At 47.7% G+C, this 14,836-nt stretch overlaps 1 non-coding gene across 1 annotated transcript; it reads right to left on the minus strand.

Moving 5' to 3' along the window:
* Positions 1-1,012: 1,012 nt before the first annotated feature.
* On the minus strand, positions 1,013-1,094 carry trnal-aag (transfer RNA leucine (anticodon AAG)). The gene has a single exon. It is a non-coding gene; the product is annotated as a tRNA-Leu (tRNA).
* Positions 1,095-14,836: the final 13,742 nt, after the last annotated feature.

Raw genomic sequence — 14,836 nt, forward strand, 5'->3', positions numbered from 1 at the left:
ACCCACCCCCTTTCCATCTTTTTCTCCCCATCCATCCATCCATCCATCCATCCATCCCTCCCTGCTTCTACTAGCAGGCAGAAAAGCCCCGTAAATTCAAAGCATCTGTACGGGCAAGGGCCAATCCGAGGGCCGCCTTTCCCAGAGCCCGCGCAGATGAAATTTTATTCTTTGCACGAAAAAATTACAGGGGGAGGGGGAGAAAAAACAGAAAATAAAGTAAAGCAAACAGTGTGGGAAGATCAAGGAGGAGAGGAGATGAGGGGTAAGGAGCTGGTCATCAGAGATCTGCCCTCGCTTTTCATTGTGTTCATAAGAAGAAGGCAATATTATGTTCTTTATGGCTGGAGCCTGCTAACAACAACAGTCTGAATCTAACTGCTACTGCTTTCAGACAGCAGGAATTAAGTGTCTAATTAGAAGAGGTAATTTCTCCAACTTTCAACAAGAAATATGTTTGTTTGAACACATGTTGACTTTGTGGCCTTACTGAGTCTAAAATATTCTGATTGTAGTTTAATCAACCAGATTAAAGGAAGAATCTGTAAAAAATAAACTGTGGAGTAATTCATCTTTCTCCACTTCATTCTTGGTTTGATTTCTGAAGCATAGACATTTGATTATTCAGGTCTACCTTCATAGAAATCATCCAACAACCAACAAACGCCTAAAATGTTACCCACAGACTCACTGCTGTGACCCTGAGCTCCACCTGATGGAAGTGGTTGGAGTAGAGACATATGTGGAGTTTATATTAGCAGAAGGACCTCAAGCTAGGCTAAAAACAGAATCTAGCTGATTAGCCCTTTAATAAAGCTCTTTAATGGTCACTTAACAGGAGCTCTAGCTATCACCGTGTTTATTGTTTCATTCATTAATTACATGTCCTGTCAGTCAACATTAATAATGACAGGTCAAAATGAAGCACTTCATACAAATTGCTGCTCATTATTACAATGAGCGTCACTTCTACATATGTAGATACTTTATGGTAATCTTAAAAAAAAATTTCTGGCAGCGGTGGGATTCGAACCCACGCCCCCGAAGAGACTGGAGCCTTAATCCAGCGCCTTAGACCGCTCGGCCACGCTACCGTTGAAGCAACAATAGAGCAAGGATCGGCTCACTACACCATCTTGTGGTGCGGGGTGACATTACACAAAGATTTGAGTAATCTGTTTCTAATCTGTTTAATCTGATCTGTTTTATGAAGTCTTTCTCTAAATTCTGACAGTACTGCCGATGGTCTAATTGGGAATACAGTGAAACAGAAATATGTGTTTTGTTGTTATAATCATGGTGGCACAGAGGTAGAAAGTAACAGATATAAACCTATTTTGTTATAATAATCTGTTAGTGTAGTACCACCATTAGATCGACTAAACTGTTTCATTTTCAGTTTGTTTTGTATTTGTCATCATTGCTTAAAGTAAATAGGAGTTTTTATTTAATATCTCACAAAGAAAAGACAGTTAAGCTTTATGGCATCTACTTCATTAAGTAGACCCCTAGACCCTCCTACCCTAGAGGTATCCCCCCAATATTTTTACAGCTTTTGATGAGGATCAGAATAATCTCCACTGTTTAATGGGCCTAATAGGAGACTCTGTGTCAGTTATGATGTCAGTATAAATAAATCAATATATGTGACTGCTAGGTTCTTTTTTGTACTAAATGTACCTTCAGAAATGTTTTAGAGATAAGAGGGTAAGAAATGAGTGCTTAAATAAAAGATAACTTCATCCAGTAAACAAGTCATCGTCTAACCAGCTGGCTAATAAGAAAAAAAAATACAAAAAAAAATAATTAAATGATGATTTTAGTTTTTTCCTAACACTGCATCACCACTTTCTATTATTAAATTTATACCAGCTGTTCTTTTTCCTTTGTGGAACGACAGTACACATCAATAGAAAATTCAAAAATCAAAGGTTTCATCTTTTCCAGTACAAACACACCACGTGTCACAGTATGCTGTGTGGATCGGGACACAGCTTACACTGCGACTCCTAAAGGTCCAGGGACCTCACTTTGGGAAACCTGTGTCCCAGACTGCTTCCCATGTTTGAATAAGTTAATAAAAACCTCCCTAAACCCTCTGCGGTGGACCTGGTTTCTGAGTCGAGCAGGAAATAAAGCCTCTGTGAAGTATATTTGTGAGCGTGGTTGGTGTTTTGTGCTTCTCAGCGACGGTTTAAACGGTAGCCTCTGGTTGTTTTTGGTCAGAGCCGGGTTTCATGTGGCCGAGGACAAAAGCACGATGAGAAATTCGATAATTTCGAAGAACTCAAGAGATGGATTTACACATGAGGAAAGAAAAATATTGGATGTGACCTCAAATGACCCAAATTAGTTATTTTGAGAAACGTTGGCATCTGGGCTCAAAGCAAGACCTGACTCGACGACAATAAATCACTTATTGTTGAATTTCTTTAGAGTACAAGAAGAGCTGAGTGTGACCACAGGAGAAGAGTGAAGAAAAACTATACAAACCTTTGTGTCTTTTCTTCCACTTCCTGCCATCATGGCATCACTGCTGCCTTAGTTGTAATATAAAAAGTTATTTCTTCTACCCTGGGCCTAAGTTGTGTTTCATAAGAGTGAGGTAATACATATTCATCAGCAGATTCCTTCTGCACAACCTCATGTATATTTATCACCATTTGAAAGAACCACTGAAGTGAATTTGTTGGTCTGAAATTTAACTGCAGTTTTTGGCAGAGAACACGTGAGAGATTATTCTTCTGTGTGTTGATATTGGCTGATACCGCAAAACAAGGATCAGCTTTTTACTTGAAGTGATGGCGTTCCACATGACCAAACAATTCTCTGCCAAAGTTACAAAAATTATGGTTATTTCACATGAGACATTTCTATATTTCTCTGTGCTCACTGGTTTGAAGTGGGCAGATTTCAGTCGGGAAAAAAAGGCAGATGTTAGCAATAGTGGAATCAGAAGTTGATGGCAGTTGTTGCCGTTTGTGTGTGCAGCCAGGAATATGCCACGGTCAGTCAGCTCTGATTGACTCACACACACACACACACACACACAGATTTTGTGATGAAGCCTAACAAACAACCTTTAAAGATGTGCTTCTGGTGTTTAATTTCATCCCCAGCTCTAATTGAGTTGTATTGTGTTACCCTGGACTGTGTGTTGTCGTGTTGGCTGTAGGTGTGAGTGTGGCTGTGTAGGGGTGGACTCAGCCGCTTGCTCATTGGCACTTAGGATAGGCTCCGGTCCCCCCCTGTGACCCTGTTAATAAAGGACATAGCAGGTTAAAAAATGGATGGATTGTTTGTGCAGCTGCAAAAAATTACATTGTCGACCCATTAGATGATGAAATATTCAACAAGGTTCCGTCAACAAAATAAGATGTATTATATCAAATCCCTCAAAACCCAAGAAGACAGGGGACAAAGACAGATGTAAAAATGAAGGACACTCCCTGTCCTCGTCTCACAATGTCCTGCAGTGATGCTGTATGTTGCCACTGGATGTAAAGTCACACTATCACTGAGTGTGAATTCCTAGAAAGAGAGACTGAGCTGGCATTTCAGCAGGTTACTAAAAAGTCAAGCTAGGCAGCACTCAGACTACGGCCTGCTGTGAGCTTGTGTCCTCTAATCCCATGATCCACAACCATTAAACAAGGCTAAAGAAGGGATATCCAGCATCTACCAAACAGTGGGAGGGACTGCCACCATGTCCTCGATGTGTCACCATCACACGGCATCGCAGGTTTCTTTCTGAAGTGTCTCTCCGCCTGCAGCATCAGAGGTTTGGGAGATAAATTAGTCCGACGTGGAAGGCTGTTGCCTCTGCCACCTCGAAAGGGTTAAGTCAGATCCCAGGCTGGCCACATCACACTGTTGGGCCATTTAGTGCAGGAAACCTGATAGTTTGGTTCCTTTTGATGGCCTGATTCCCAGGTTTAGGAGAATAAATTAAACGCAATCCCTGCCTCGGCCTCAGCTGCAGCGGCAGGGCATACTGATTTAGGATTTTCATCTGGGGAGCTTTTCCCTCCCTTCCTGCTTTCCTCGTGCACACCCCCCAACCCCCTACCCCCCCAACCCCCTTCCATCAATCTCTGCCTCTGTGGAAAATGGTAAATATGGCTTAAAATATGGCTTTTGTGTGGCAATAATGAAGGCTCAGTGCAGCTGTCAGTCACTGCGAGGAGTCAGGGAAGGAGAACAGAGGTATAACTGGTGCTGTGCAGAGGGAGCGGACAGGGATGGAGATGTGTCACCAAGTGGCTCAAGAGTCTGGGATCCAGAATATTCTGTCTTGATCCCTGATGTCCCGCCGCAGTGTGAGGGGCTTTAGCAGAGCCACCAGTCTTATGGCCAATGGGGAACGACAAGCCTGTAATATGTGTTTAGACTGCTGATCTGTGAGTGAGGGGGCCTGATAACTCTACTTTACACAAATAAAGGAGCAAGAACATTTTGGTATGATAACCCTGTTGAAGTCGAAGCTAAATGATTGTTATCAGCTGTTAAAGTTAAAACATTCGACTTCTGACACTGGTGCATATTTGGGTATTTGCCCTTGTTAAGAACATATTTCAATATTTTGTATCATTATGTTATATTATTTTAAAGGGGACACTGAGCTTTCATTCAAGCTTGTTTGTGAAAAATATTTGACAAGTACAGTGGACACTGGAGCTCTTTAAACTTTTAATCACATACTGATATTGTCCTGCCATTTCTGCCTAGATTATTCTATTGTGTTTTAGTCCTGTGGCATCAGGAAGCACGAGAGATACAAAATATGAACACTGGAATATTGGCATGACTCTAAGGATTCAGGAAATGTATAATTTACATGTATTATTACATTCTGAGGGGGTGATTTGCAGCCTTATATCAGCCGGACAGTTATTCTAGGAACACAGACAAATCTAGTGAGATCACACTCATTTATTGCATTTGGTCAAATCAATGGCAATAATAATAAGGTTTTTTTTATCTGATATACAACTACATTGGTTATTTAATATGTATTAACTACAGTAATTACACTGGCAATATTCTCACAACACCACCACCAGTAAAGCAAGGTGAACTTTCCTGTTACAAAGGACTCATTTACCAACCTAACCACACAAACAGCATATATGTCAGTCCTCGTTAGTATAGTGGACAGTATCTCCGCCTGTCACGCGGAAGACCAGGGTTCGATTCCCCGACGGGGAGGATCTTTTTAGCAATTTCCCCCTGGGATCAATAAAGTATTTTTGATTCTGATTTTAAGCATTTTTAATCTATTGTAGGTAGTTGAACAAGTCTACAATAGCCCAACTTGTATCAAAAAAACCGGTGCTGGAACTTGTCAAATCAGGAATGGTTTACTCTGTGTAAGTACATGTCGTTCTTTACTGTACCTTAGAAACATTTTAATAGTAAAATTAAAGCTGCAAGGTACGATGACGGGCCCTCGCAGCCCTTGCGGTCAGAGGGACCAGCAGCCGCCGCCTCCCCTATCGTCCCACGGCCTCTCTCCCAGCTGTACCGGCACGAGCTGTGGTCTGCAGGGCAGAAGAGTACAGCAAAACACACATGTACAAAAGACAGGTCCTCCGGCCAGTAGGAGGCGCAGTGACTGTAGCATATCAGCATGTCAATCTGTGCAGCGTCCGATGTTCAGCATGACTGTAAAGTTTCATCCACATTGGATGAAGTATGTGGGAGATACAGCCAAAAATACATCTATTTCCTGTGCGTTGGCGAAGGGTCAACTTCGTGGTGGCAGCACAGCCAGACCGTGTGGCGAAGTGCTGCATTTTTGATAACGTTTGGTCCCTAATGCCTTAAGAGTAACCAGATCAAGTTTCAGATGGATTGGACAAATACAGTAGGAGGAGTTCGTAAAAGTGTGGGGAGAAAAAAATGCAAAAATGGCGTGGTTTTTCCAAAATGGCGGACTTCCTGTGCGTTTTAGAGGATACCTCCAGGAGACTTTTTTTCACGGCTGCAGGTGTTACATGTCTGTACCAATTTTCGTGTGTGTAGGTGAAAGTGCAACCCACATGTCAAAGTAGGGGGCGCTGGCGAGCCATGTGGCCACGCCCGCCAATTTTCAGGCCAATGGAGCAAGTCCCCTAGGGGGACGGCACAAAACCGCGGGGAGTGCAAATTGGAACATGGCGTGGTTTTTGCAAAATGGCGGACTTCCTGTACGTCGTGGAATTTTTGTCCAAGAGGCTTTTTTTCTTGTCACAAGGCGATACATCAGTGTACCGAGTCTGAAGTCTGTAGCACTTGCGGTGAATATTTTTTTTCACACTTTAGGGGGCGCTGCAGAGTCATGTGGCCACGCCCACCAATGGTGACAGTGGCAAGTTGCGATTTTCGTCGGGGGACTATTTTGTGCCAAGTTTGGTGAATTTTTGTGCATGTTCAAGGGGTCAAAATCGCGTTGCCGGAGCCGGAAGAATAATCAAGTATAATAATAAGAAACGCTTGCATTTCAATAGGGCTCTTGCACCATTCGGTGCTCGGGCCCTAAATAATAGTGATGAAGATTCTTCTATCCCTAGATCTAGCTGTAACCCTAACCCTAATGCAGAGCTAGGGTTAGGGTCTCGGCCATCGTGAGGCTTAGAGCCTCAAGTGAGACATTTCTGTAATGGTGAACCACAACTCTGTGACCTTCCTAACCCTAACCCTAGTTCTAACCTGAAACCAACCCTAGTGTTGGCAAATTATTCTGTTATATCAGGAAAAGTTCATCCTGCTTTAGTGGTGGCGGTGTTGTAAGAATATTGCCAGTGCCCTGAAATGTAAACTATATGAAATGTAATTGTGCACAAAGTAATTTGGAACTGTGAGTAGGTACATTTTTTTTTAAAAATATAGAGATAAAAAATATTTAAAACTTCAATTTAATCTTATTAAACACTTATGTGATTTTTTTTTTTGTCAGACACCTGGATGTTATTTTCCAGCCGAAGTGAAACTTCTCTTGGATCTGATCTGTAATGCACGAGTCATGATGGGCATATCAAAAACTTTTGCATTCTGTGGCTTTCAGGAGAATTTACAGTGCGAAGTGCCAGATATCTTCAATTATGAATCTAAATGAGTCAGCCAATGTCAATCTAACAGCCCATTGATGTGTGGACAGAGACACGGGGCTGGATCACACATTCTTTCTTGCTGTCTCAGTCCGTCTGTCAGCAGCAGCAACTCAGCTGTGGGTGGTCGCTGCGAGGTTCATCCACAGTTTGGTGGACAGTCAAACCGGAACAGAATTTCATTTCAGAGGAATAAAGTGAAGCCAATGTTGTCTGCTGAGGATATGGAGAAGTTTTGGTTTTAATAAAAAGAATGTTGGCACAGTCATCTTTCTGTTGTTTGTACATAAATATGACATTACAACAATTTAATGCGGAATAAAATAAAGACAGTTCTGCAAATTCAGTTTAACATATTTGAAACTGAAGCTTACTCTGTCAGGGTTTCAGGTTTGAGCCAGGGCTTTTGTGTTGAGGTTGGTTTGTGTTACTTCCTGTTTTATTTTGGTATTTCCTGTTAAGTTCTGTATCACTGACTCTCCTCTCGTTTCAGGTGTCTTGACTTCCCCCTCCTTGTGTTCTCCCTCCTCCTCCTGGTGATTACCTGATCCTCCCTCATGTGTCACACCTGTGTCTAGTTGTCTACCCTGCTTCCTTTGTATTTAGTCTGCGTCCTCCCTGCACTCGGTGCCAGTTTGTCTCGTCACCTTGGGTAATGTGGGTGCACATTACCAGCCTTGACCTCGCGATCTCCTGGTAACTTTGCCTTGCCTTGTTCTGGACTCTCGTTTATGATCTAGTTTTGTTTTTGCATTTTTCCCACGTCAAGTGTGATTTTGTGTTTGGTCTTGAGACTGTTTGCCCTCCTGGCCTTTTTATTAAAGACTCTGCTCAGAGCACTGCACCGCATTCTGCGCCTGTGTCCTCTTTTTTTGCTAAGCCCTGACAGTACAAACTGGCCACTATGGACGCAGCAGATGCGGAGGCAGTACGCTCGGCGCTGGCCACTCAGGGCCGAAGACTGGCGCAGCAGGAGGAACAGCTGGACCGCCTCCACCAGTCCCTCGTGGAGGTCTCGGGCAGCTCCCAGCGCCAAGCCGCTGACCTGGGGAGCCAGCTCGACCGCCTCAGCCAGCAGTTCCAGCTGCTCCTTTCTACCCTCGCTCCTGCTGTCCCTCCCACTGACCGCGCCGAGGCAGCCCCGCCGGCTCTGGCTTCCTCGCCCGCCTCGCCGTTCCAGATCCCGGTGCCCACGCCTGCTCGCTTCTCGGGCGACTCCGGTGACTGCCGGCCCTTCCTCACTCAGTGCAACCTCCTGTTTGGCCGTCATCCCTCCGCCTTCGCCACGGATGAGGTCAAGATCTCCTTCCTCATCTCCTGCCTCTCCGGACGAGCCGAGGAGTGGGCCACCACGGAGTGGAATCGCCGCACCCCTGCCTGTGCCACCTACGCTGATTTCACCAGGGCCCTCTCTCAGGCCTTCCAACGTGCCCGCCCGGGTAGGGAGGCAACCCGGGCTCTGTTTAGGATTCATCAAGGAGGAAGGAGCGCCCTTGATTACGCTATCGAGTTTCGATCCTTGGCCGCTGACAGCGGCTGGAACCAGTCCGCTCTGATCGGAGCCTTCCTCAACGGTTTGAGCGAGAAGCTAAATGACAGAATAATTTCTTTAGAGTTACCTGAGACTCTTGATGAGCTGATAAACCTTGTAACCCGTATTGATAATAGACTACGTGACCGTACGAGGTCGGAACCATCACCCTGCTCCCGCTGCTGTAAAAGCACGGGGAAACACTCCCCCACCTCTCTAACCCGTCCTTCTTCTACCCCCACAGGTGACCTGCCAGCTGCTTCACGGGTGGAGGAGCCCATGCAGCTGGGTCGTAGCCGGCTGTCCCCGGCTGAGCGGGAGCAACGGAGACGGTCAGGTGAGTGTTTCTACTGCGGTCAGGGGGGTCACGTGGTCGCAGACTGCTCAAAACGCCCAAACGCCCCCGCTCATCAGTAACGGTGGGCAGTCTGATGAGCGGGAGTAAGCAGCCCAAGAATTCTAAATCATGTCTACTAAGTTCCACACTTATTTTCAAGGAGGGATCCACCTCCGTTCTTGCCCTTGTTGACTCTGGTTCCGAGCAAAATTTAATTGATCTTGAGCTGGCCAGGCAGGTGGGTGTTCGCCTGGAGCCTTTAGTTTCCCCCATCTCTGTTACCTCCCTTAACGGTCGCCTAGTTTCCACTGTTAAGTTTATTTCTGACCCCGTGCACCTTATTGTTTCTGGAAATCACCACGAGCACATTCGATTTTATGTTTTTTCTTCCCCCCAGAACCCTGTAGTTCTTGGTCACCCCTGGCTAGTTTTGCACAACCCGGTAATTGATTGGCCCTCCAGCCGCCTCACCGGCTGGAGTGATCACTGCCATGCCACCTGCCTGCGCTCAGCTCAGCACCCGACCACGAACCCTTCTGGCCCAGCGGAGACGCCGCCCTCTCCTGATCTGTCTCTCGTCCCTCCCGAGTATCATGACCTGGCTGCAGTTTTTAGTAAAGATCGGGCCCTCTCCCTCCCACCTCATCGGCCCTATGACTGCTCGATCGACCTCCTGCCCGGGGCCCCGTTGCCCAAAGCCCGGCTGTATAGCCTGGCCAGGCCGGAGCGGGAGTCGATGGAGCAGTATATTTCTGACTCTTTGGCAGCCGGCATCATCCGTCCTTCTTCATCTCCGGTGGGGGCGGGTTTTTTCTTTGTGGGTAAGAAGGACGGAACCCTCAGGCCCTGCATTGATTACAGGGAACTTAACCGCATTACTACCCGCAACTCTTATTCTCTACCACTCATGAACTCCGCCTTTGAGTCCCTCCAGCAGGCCCGCTTCTTTACGAAGTTGGACCTGCGCAACGCTTACCACCTGGTGCGCATCAAGGAGGGAGATGAGTGGAAGACTGCTTTTAACACACATCTGGGGCATTTTGAATACCTGGTGATGCCCTTTGGCCTCACTAATGCCCCCGCAGTCTTCCAAAACCTGATAAATGATGTACTCCGAGACCTTTTGTATCGCTTTGTTTTTGTATATCTAGATGATATTTTGGTGTTTTCACGGAGCCTGGCTGAACACAGGCGGCATGTTCGGCTAGTGCTCCAGCGGTTGCTAGAGAACCGCTTGTTTGTCAAGGCTGGTAAATGTGAGTTTCACTCTCCTTCTGTTTCTTTTTTAGGTTTTGTTGTGGCGGAAGGAGAGGTGAGACCCGACCCGGGGAAGGTCAAGACCGTGCTGGAGTGGCCGACCCCGTCCAGCCGGAAGCAACTACAAAAATTCCTTGGCTTTGCCAACTTCCTCCGGAGGTTCATCAGGGGCTACAGCACGGTGGCGGCCCCCCTCACGGGTCTCACGTCTCCTTCCGTCCCCTTCGTTTGGTCAGCCGACGTAGACGCCGCTTTCCATCGGCTGAAGGTTTTGTTTACCTCCGCGCCTGTCCTGATCCAGCCGGACCCCTCCAACCAGTTCATAGTCGAAGTTGACGCCTCAGATTTTGGGGTGGGGGCGGTCCTGTCTCAACGAGCACCGCAGGACAACAAGGTGCATCCGTGCGCCTTCTTTTCTCGCCGGCTTACTCCGGCAGAGAAGAATTATGACGTGGGTAACAAGGAGCTCCTCGCCATTAAGCTGGCACTGGAGGAGTGGCGTCACTGGTTGGAGGGGGCCGAGCAGCCCTTCGTGGTCTGGACGGACCATAAGAATCTGTCCTACATCCGGACCGCGAAGCGGCTAAATTCCAGGCAGGCGCGGTGGGCTTTGTTTTTTGATAGATTTCAGTTTGTTATTTCCTACCGCCCTGGCTCTAAGAACACGAAACCTGACGCCCTCTCTCGCATGTACGAGCCACCTGAGGCCCCCCAGGAACCAGAGACCATCGTGCCCCCCTCCTGCGTCCTGGGTGCACTTTCCTGGAACGTCACCAGGGAGATCCGGGAGGCCCAAGCAAGGGAACCTGATCCAGGTGGGGGCCCCCCTAACAGACTTTTTGTCCCCAGCAGCACCCGCTCTAAGGTTCTGCAATGGGCTCACGCCTCCCGCCTGACCTGCCACCCCGGGGCCCGCCGGACCGAGTCCTTCCTCCGCCGCCGCTTCTGGTGGCCCGGCCTGGCCAAGGACGTCCGTGAGTTTGTGGCAGCCTGCTCAACCTGTGCTCTGGCTAAGGTGAGCAACCAACCCCCAGCTGGAGAACTACACCCCCTTCCGGTGCCAGGTCGGCCATGGTCCCACATAGCATTAGATTTTGTCACTGGACTTCCCCCCTCTAAGGGCAGAACCGCCATCCTAACCATCGTAGACCGGTTTTCTAAGTCAGCACATTTCATCGCCCTATCTAAGTTACCCACCGCCTCAGAGACTGCCCAGCTACTAGTCAAGCATGTGTTCCGCCTCCATGGCATCCCAAATGACATTGTTTCTGACCGCGGGCCCCAGTTTGTTTCTCAGGTCTGGCGGTCCTTCTGTGCTGCGTTTGGTCCTTCTGCTAGCCTCTCCTCAGGGTTCCACCCCCAGTCCAACGGCCAGACGGAGAGGACCAACCAGGACCTAGAAGCCGCCCTCCGCTGCATCTGTGCCCGCCATCAAGCCACCTGGAGCTCGGACCTCCCCTGGGTAGAGTACGCACACAATTCTCTCACCTCCTCTGCCTCTGGTCTCTCTCCCTTTGAGTGCTCCCTGGGATACCAGCCCCCCCTCTTCCCGGAGGAGGAAACAGACATCTCCGTCCCCTCCGTTCAACACCATTACCGACGCTGCAGGCGTATCTGGAGGGAGGCCCGAGCTGCCCTGCTCCGCTCGTCTGCCCTGAACAAGAGGCTGGCTGACCGTCACCGCTCCAAGACCCCTGCCTACACCGTTGGACAGTCAGTCTACCTCTCCACTGCCCACATCAAGCTCCGCACTGAGTCCCGGAAACTTTCCCCCAGGTTCATCGGCCCCTTTGAGATAATCAAGATAATCAACCCCGTGTCTGTCAAACTCCAGTTACCACGCTCCATGAGAATCCACCCGGTGTTCCACGTGTCTCAGCTCAAGCCCCGCATCTCCAGCCCTCTTCAGCCTCCTGCCACACCACCTCCACCTCCAAGATTGGTCGACGGTCAGCCAGCCTACACCGTCCGGCGCCTACTGGATGTGAGACGACGGGGCAGAGGCCTCCAGTACCTGGTGGACTGGCAGGGCTATGGCCCTGAGGAGAGGTCGTGGGTCCCCACCTCCCGCATTCTGGATCCCTCTCTCATCCGCGACTTCCATCGCCGCCACCCGGACAAGCCCGGAAGTGCACCTGGAGGCGCACGTTGAGGGGGGGGTACTGTCAGGGTTTCAGGTTTGAGCCAGGGCTTTTGTGTTGAGGTTGGTTTGTGTTACTTCCTGTTTTATTTTGGTATTTCCTGTTAAGTTCTGTATCACTGACTCTCCTCTCGTTTCAGGTGTCTTGACTTCCCCCTCCTTGTGTTCTCCCTCCTCCTCCTGGTGATTACCTGATCCTCCCTCATGTGTCACACCTGTGTCTAGTTGTCTACCCTGCTTCCTTTGTATTTAGTCTGCGTCCTCCCTGCACTCGGTGCCAGTTTGTCTCGTCACCTTGGGTAATGTGGGTGCACATTACCAGCCTTGACCTCGCGATCTCCTGGTAACTTTGCCTTGCCTTGTTCTGGACTCTCGTTTATGATCTAGTTTTGTTTTTGCATTTTTCCCACGTCAAGTGTGATTTTGTGTTTGGTCTTGAGACTGTTTGCCCTCCTGGCCTTTTTATTAAAGACTCTGCTCAGAGCACTGCACCGCATTCTGCGCCTGTGTCCTCTTTTTTTGCTAAGCCCTGACATACTCATCTGCAAAAAGTTGTTTCAAAATAAACTTTACTTCACATTTGATAACCATCTAAGCACTGGGTTAAATGTTAATTCAGGTGCCATCATTAAGGTCTCTCTTCAGGAGATTTTGTCTTGAGCAACGGATTACACCCTGAAAATCTGACACAATGCTTTGAACAAATATACTGACATAGTCGTTCAATGTGTGGAGCCTCATTAGTGTTGGACTAAAGATGAAGTTTGTCCTGAGGGTGGCACTACAGGAAAGGGCTCATTAACACAGATCATGTGTGCAGAGTTCACTTGTCTTTTATCCTGATGGTGGTGCTAGTTGAAAGCTTTCTCTAATAAGTGAAGAGTTCTTCCTATGGCATCAGATATGGTCAACAGACAGAGAAGGGTGAAGGGATAGATGATAGTGTTAATCCTGTTAATCCGCAACACCATTCACTTCCCTGTGCCAGTTATGATGATACACCGTGTTATCTTTAAATGAACTACTACCACAGACTGTATATATAACTATGGCTGAAGCGACAGCTGTGGTGTCATACAAAGTTTTTTGAGGAGCTGTTTTGAGTCTCTGCGCCATGTTGCGCCTGTCACAGTCCACCTAAACTCTTTATACAAGCAAACAGGTGGAGTGTGAGTGGAGCTGAGGCCGACGGATAGTCGGGGTAGCTGCTTGTCACTCAAGGCGGTCACGTGACGTCCATAATCAGTTGCCTCTCTTCAATCTTTTGAATGAAAATGACCTGGATGACTGAGAATCATCATCGACATGTCTATAATCATGTCATCAATCATCAATTAATATGGGAGTCTACAGGGATTGACTCACTTTTGGAGCCTGCCTCTAGAGGAGGCAGGGTGAACTGCAACACCTCCACATGTGCTTGCACTGTTTCGTACAGTAACAGTTTAATTAAACAGTAATTTTGGATGATTGCTGGTATACACTACATTATATTCCACTAGAGTGTGGGACAGGCTTGGTCAAAAACCATGACAGACAACAGACAAACATGACAGTGCAGGTCTCCTGGGAACAGGACAGCAGGGTCAGGTAATGCATCACTGGTCAGTTGTAAATTGCTTTTATGGGTCTCGTCAGGGTCCTGGGGTTACACCGAGGTTATTCAACAGTGAAACATCTCCACACACGTATTCACACTAAAGATATACGCTCACAAGATCTTTGTCACTTCGAATGCACACACACACACAGACACACACTGGCTCTATCTCTTTGTCTGCAGGGTTAATCTGTAGGCAGATCAAAGGGTCAGGTCCAGGAGATAAACTCCGGCCCTGGAGGATCCAGCCCTCTTTTCTCTGTATATCTGCAAATCATTAAGCTCAAGGTGATTCACTGTTGCTCACCGAGAAGCCCTGGAGGATTCTGGGATATACAGAAGAGGATTTGTCCGAGCCATCACTGTTGACCCTGCTACCACTCGCACTGACGTTACTCTGTCACTCAGCTTTGTGCCTCGGCCTGCTCTGAACCAGACACGAGAGCCGCGCGAGACACCCCCTAGAGATTAAAAAGACCATTCACCCCTGACAGGATGGGTTCTCACTGAAAACATGCCACGCAAATTATACTCTCTCCCCGCTTTGTGTGTGGGATCGCCAAGAAGGAATCCTTTTGAAAAGGCCAAATATTCAGCCGTTTGAATGTCTGGAGGCTTTATTAGGCAGAAAATTTTCAATGGGAAGCAAAGGGCTGAGCTTGTCCCTGCTTGATTTGGAATATGCTCTAACAATGCAGACAGGGGTGGATGAATGGGTACATGTGTCATCGCTGCTGACGCGCTAAATGAAGGGTATCAAAGCATGGAGGTTTGGCATGATGGAGAAGGAGGAGAAGCACAGAAGAGATATCAGAGAAGAAGAAGAAGAAGAAGAAGAAGAAAGGGAGGCATCAGCAGCAGCTGGGCTTTTAACAAACAGGCT

The sequence above is a fragment of the Parambassis ranga genome, chromosome 14 (genome assembly GCF_900634625.1).
Source record: "Parambassis ranga chromosome 14, fParRan2.1, whole genome shotgun sequence".
In the NCBI taxonomy this organism is placed as follows: Eukaryota; Metazoa; Chordata; class Actinopteri; family Ambassidae; genus Parambassis; species Parambassis ranga.